The following is a 5,956-nucleotide window of genomic DNA, read 5'->3' on the forward strand; positions in this document are numbered from 1 at the left end:
AGTTGTGCTTATTTGAAATTTGGGTGAAACAGTGAAGATTTTCATGAGGTTTCTGAGTTGTAGGATTGTGCCCTTCCTGCATCTAAAAATCTTGTCTATCTCCTTTAACTGAGCCATGGCATAAGATTTTCCAGTTTTTGATGCCTTTGGATTTTATACCTGCAACACTAAAAGCAACATGATCATTCTGTATAAAAATATGTTAGTAGAAATGTCTTGAATCAAGTATGAAATGAAAACAATCAATTTATCTAGAGAATTGCCATCGACTTAAAAAAACGTGATTGTGATGAAGTGGCTTCTATGCATGCTCAAAGTAGGAATATTTTTCCAAAGGCTTTTTTCTGCATTTGACTTTCTACTTTATCGTGTATGACTCCCGGATTCCCCTTCCAAAACCATTTTTCCAAACTTACTGGAGACTTACATTCTAGCCCGGGCTTTTTAATTGTAAAAAGCACTTCACCATCTATATTTGTTCTTTCCATCTTTTCTGAATGGCTGAATGACTGCATTATGAGGTTCCATTTTCTTTACTCCATCGAAAACAGCGTGATCTTTAACCAAAAGATGGCTTCCCAAATCCTGATTAATATCAACTTGAGACTCAAATCCACTAAACCCTTCTCTATCTCCACTGTGAGCCCATTTCAATTGAATATGAAACCCTAAGTAGCTCCATAACCCAATTATGACCAACCACGGTAGCAGGCACTGGCCTCGAATCCACTGAAGAGGACTTGCATAAAACCTCACATCTTTTCTTGGATTGAGACCTTCGAAAAGAAGGAGAACTATGAGGAGTCAACTTTCCTGATAGCATGGCCTTCAAACTGCTACTGACCCACAAGGAAGGAGGCCAATCTTTTTTATGACTAGGTATTCACTTTTAATGTAGCAACTGTTTTATCCATGCAATCTTGTCTCTTCCTTCAGAAAATGGCTTCTTGATCACTGCCCCTCAATTATCATTCTACAGGTGACATTACCAAAGACTGTCTCTTTAGAAATTGAATGCTTCTCTGTCTTTAAATCGATCTTCTGTCTTCTGCTGCAAAAAGGAGTCATATATCCTCAAACGCAACTGCACCCAATTGAAGCAACACACCCCATGAATCGAACTTGGCCTCCCCGTATGCCACAATGGCGACTCTAACTGATATGCCAATCTTGTTTGCCATGGTATTGGGAATGAATTTATCTCTCTTCAGGGAAACTCCAATGGAATACACAACCATGGGCATGAGGGCCTTTAGCATCTGGATGAAGGAAACTGATAGGTAAATGTAAGCTGAATTGGAGAACCAGAGGTTGAGAGAGTAGAGGGCTCCGATGGGCACAACTGAGGTCAGGTAGACCTTCCTTGACATTCCAATTGGCTCAACAAGTTTCAGGACTCTCACTAACACTATGGCGAGGAACGAACAGAATGCCATGTGGATCATGGTCAGGCTAATGGGGAGGGCCAGTTAAACATCTTCCTGTCAAGAATGTACTTGTTGAACACGATCACACTGAAGCTCAGGAAGATCCATATGCTCACATAGGTGTAACTCAGCACGACCTTTTTTCAGGACATTTTCATTCTCAAAAGAACCTCCCTTGCCTAATCCCATCCCCATCCTTTCACTAATGCAGCGAAAACCCGAAATGGGTATCAACAAAACATCGATATCTCAACACCACATAAAACGTCGAGCCTAATTGTGACACCCAACTGCGGATCTGATTTTTCTGCACAATCCTTGGGGTTCAACTCAGCGTAATCTTTTCTACCAGATTTCCGCCTACAAATTGAAATCAAATCACCATCCTTGGGATTCAACTCAGCGTAATCTTTTCTACTAGATTTCTGCCTACAAATTGAAATCAAATCGCCATCAGCGTAATCTTTTCTACTAGATTTCTGCCTACAATCTAAACGTCCCAACAGTTATGCCACACCCGTTTGGTTGTTAGCACCCACGTATAGATTTTATACAAAATTTTCCTCTTGAAATATGCAACCATCAACCGACTTGAATGACGGTGCAAGAGTTGACCTCTGAGGCTTGAGACCTATCCACAATTCTCAAACAATTAAGTGCCACTGAAGATTTTTCTTTTTATTAAAACTCTTCAATTGCCTGAAAATAGCAACGAATTACAACTTGTGTCGGCGAAATGCACAGTCAGGTTTTCTTTTGTATTATTTAGATTTTGTTTTTGTTCAAATCCAAATGGTTATTACGAAAATCAAAATCCATGATCTCTCGCGATTAATCCGAACAACCATTACACTCATCAACCATTTGCTACACTTGTCAACCATTACAAGCCAATGTGGTGATTTTATTTCAACCACAAACACACAATAATTGAACAAATTTAATCTTTGATTTAAATCAAGTTTAAACCATTGAGCAAAATTCACATTACAGTTTTTCCATTTGCAGGTTGTATCGAAGGCCTGAAGCCCAACAACGAATTTGAAGTTGCGATAAGCCATGTAGAAGCCACATATTTTTCACCAGCGTGGCATGTTCAAGCTGCCATCAAATTGTGACTTCAAACTTTCATTTTTATCTTCTACCCTACCTTTATTAAATCTACAAGCTTATGAGTCGTGGATTTTATAACATATGCCATGGGTTGGATTTTGTTTTATTGATTTTTTTTTTAATGTTTGGTATTAATTTAATTCATTTGTTTGTATTTTATTTTATTTATTATTCACAATGCATCAAGGGTTTTATTTGTTATTCTATGTTTTGTTGTTTAGGTTTGGTTTTTGTTGTTACGTGTTGTTTTATTCTGGTTTTTTAATTTGGTTTTTATTTAATGTGTTTTTCTTTCTTTTATCATTTTATTTTATTTTATTTTATTATTTAATTTAGTTTTCTACTATTTTTTTTTTAATACAAAAATAAATAAAAATGGATTTGAGAAAATTTTGTTTGAAATTTGAAGATCAAAATTTAAATCAATTTTAGACTAAATAGTGAATTTAGATTTCCTAGTCATTTTTCAAATTTATGTTTTTTCTTATTATTGCAAATTTTCAAAGATAACTTATTCAATTTCCTTGCTGATCTTCCAGGTTGCACAAGGCACAAGAAGAGAGCACACTTGAGATTTTTTTTTCAATTCTTTATACATTTGAAATTTTGAATTTGAAAAACATAGTAAGAAGAATTGATCTCAAACCTCAAATTTTAGCGCTCTAAACTCCACTTGTTTTCCTTCTTCACAAATATCCCTTTGATTGTAGATCCCTGCCAATGGTTAGTGAATGAGGTGGCTCTTACTTTACCACCAAAATTTCCAAGAAATAAATGAAATCAAATTTGAAAATCAAAAACTTTAGAAAAACTCTCCAAGCTTGGTTTTATTTCCCTATTCTATCCTACTCTATTTTGAGAAAGAGATTCTTTTTTTTTTTTTTTTTAAGTGAAGGAATATTTCCAATGAAGCCATTTACAAATCAAAATATCTAGTATGCTCACATCCAAATTTGAAAAATATACCTGAACATTTGCAAGGATATGAGAAATCAATTGCACATTTGGATTAAATGCTAGGATTTGTTGAAGAATGGAAGAATGTTGTAGTCTCGTCACCTTTTGAAACCATTCTTCAATGTAGTACTCATTCTCTTGGCTCTCCTCCAAATGCTTGAACATCATTCTAGATCTCCTGTCCATAAATGGATTAATTTGACACATTTATAGTGACAAGATTGATTGAAATTTATGCATCCTATTTATACTTCCCCATGTTTCTAATATCTTGTTGTCACCAAGTTATCCTTTCAACATGAGTTAGCTTTTCCAAAGAAAAATACTAGTACTAAATTAAATTCCTAATGCCTAATCCTTTAGCACCATTCCCAGCAACGACGCCAAAATGTTGGGAAATTTAATCGCTTAAATTGCTTTCATTAAATTATCGACTAGGGATACTTGTAAGCTTGTGATGATGCCAGCAAAATATATGCAGGAGTAGGCAACTAACTCTGTGTCTAACTAAATGATTTCTGATTCAATATAATATGCAAGGGAAGAGGCTCCTAATTGAGGAGGTCCTAGTTGTCCTTCCCTACAATATTATAGATTGAAAAGAAATCATTGATTACATAAAACCAGAAACTTTAAGTAAAGACAAGAGAATGAATTTTAATTGTTGTTCAGATTCAAATAGAGAGAGAGGCTAACTTATTCCCTTGATTGTCCCCTCGTATACTGATCCAAACTAAACTAAGATTCATTCATAAGCATAAGAAATGAAATAACTTGAAACTTAAAAGAAAAAGAATGAATTTCAATTATCATGCAAATCAAATAGAGAGAGAGCCTAACTTAGACCCTTGGTTGTTCCCTCTTATGCTGATAAGATTTTAATTTAAAACTCATTCATCAATCACAAACAAATCCTCAAACATTTAGGAAATTAAATGAAATAATATCTATTATGAAATGAAATGTTTCTTTGATCCTTTTAGAGTGAGCTCAATTCTCTTAAGAACAAAGTGACAAATTATTCCATATACTACATTAAGACAATTTATATCTAAAACTATAGAATGGAAATTTATGTAAAATGAAGCTTTATTCTATTCCATCATAAGTTGGATACATGCTCCAAGAGTCCTCTCCTTGGAATGGAGGAGGTACTCCTATTTATACAAAAACATAAGCAACTAACTCATTAATGGGGATCCACCAATCCCTGATATGGTTACAACCAATATGAGACACATATTCCTTTATCCATGATTTTTCTCCATGAGATATGCTTGACCCCTATCCCAAATATCCTTCAAATCTTCAAGAGAATTCGAATTTGAGTCTTGAAGGCCACATAAGAGTGTCTTGGAACCTTCCAAATCACCTACACATGTCACCAAACTCATTCCACCTTTAGGTATAAGCAAATGCATGTTATTTTTCTAACTTTTAGTCATAAATTCACTTTAAATACATAAAATAAATAACTTTGGAAAATGAAAATATGAACCCATATGGTAATGGAAATATAATGATAATGTGATGAAATGACGTGACAAAATGAGGATAAAGGTGAAAATGGGGTCAAATTGTATACTAATTTGGCGGCCCAACACTAGTCCTGGAAGCCTTGGTTGGACAAACACTCTGGAATCCCTAGGTGGGTTGAGTTACTAGTCCTAGAAGCCCTAGTTGGACAAATTCTCTATAAGCCTTGTATAGTATGTGGGTTGAGTTACTAGTCACAGAAGCTTTGGTTGGACAAATGCTCTAGAAGCCCTGGAAGTCTTGGATGGAGACCAATTTGATGATGGTTTTGTGGTATCCGACAATGAGGTGGAATCACTATTTGATGGGTTGAGGTGGATGCCCTCTGGAAGCACTAGATGGTTTTCATTGATGTGTTCTATGAGATCCCACATTCATGCTTGGAATATGGCACAAGGGTGAATGGCTGAAGAGAGATTTTGCTTTGACATTCTAGGATTGGGTGGAACGTGGAAGTCCCATCCCGAGTTTGGATTTTGGATCATTAATGAAAGGTTATTTCTCCTTTTATTTCTATGAGTATTATGATGGATTATATGTGGTATATATGACTATTATTTCATTGATATTTTTGTCCCTAATATGTTGGTTATGTACGTGTTTTATGTCAGGAGCCATGTGTGGCTCTCATCATGTTTTTACTTGTAATTGAATGATTAATATATCTATGACCTAATGGATGAAATGGAAGTTGATGTGTTGAGACACCAATTGTTTTTAACGATTCTCAGCTAAGTATGAGACCCCTATGCTCAAAACTATTATTTACACCTGTAGATTACATATTCATGATATGTTTGATGAAATGCATATCATGGCTAGGAGGGATCCAGTGAAGGTATTGAACAAGGGGTTTCTTGACGTTGTCATGCCTACAACATGAGAGCGGCCAAGGCTTAAGTTGTCCAAACGTTCAGTGGGAC

General features: G+C 35.4%; 1 pseudogene; it reads right to left on the bottom strand.

Moving 5' to 3' along the window:
* Positions 1-1,064: 1,064 nt before the first annotated feature.
* LOC149200687 (putative sugar phosphate/phosphate translocator At4g32390 pseudogene) lies at positions 1,065-1,622 on the bottom strand (annotated as a pseudogene).
* Between the last annotated feature and the right edge of the window lie 4,334 nt (positions 1,623-5,956).

This window comes from Pinus tabuliformis, chromosome 2_1 (genome assembly GCF_031772625.1).
Source record: "Pinus tabuliformis cultivar Carrire ecotype Pingquan chromosome 2_1, CPIR1, whole genome shotgun sequence".
Taxonomy (NCBI): Eukaryota; Viridiplantae; Streptophyta; class Pinopsida; order Pinales; family Pinaceae; genus Pinus; species Pinus tabuliformis.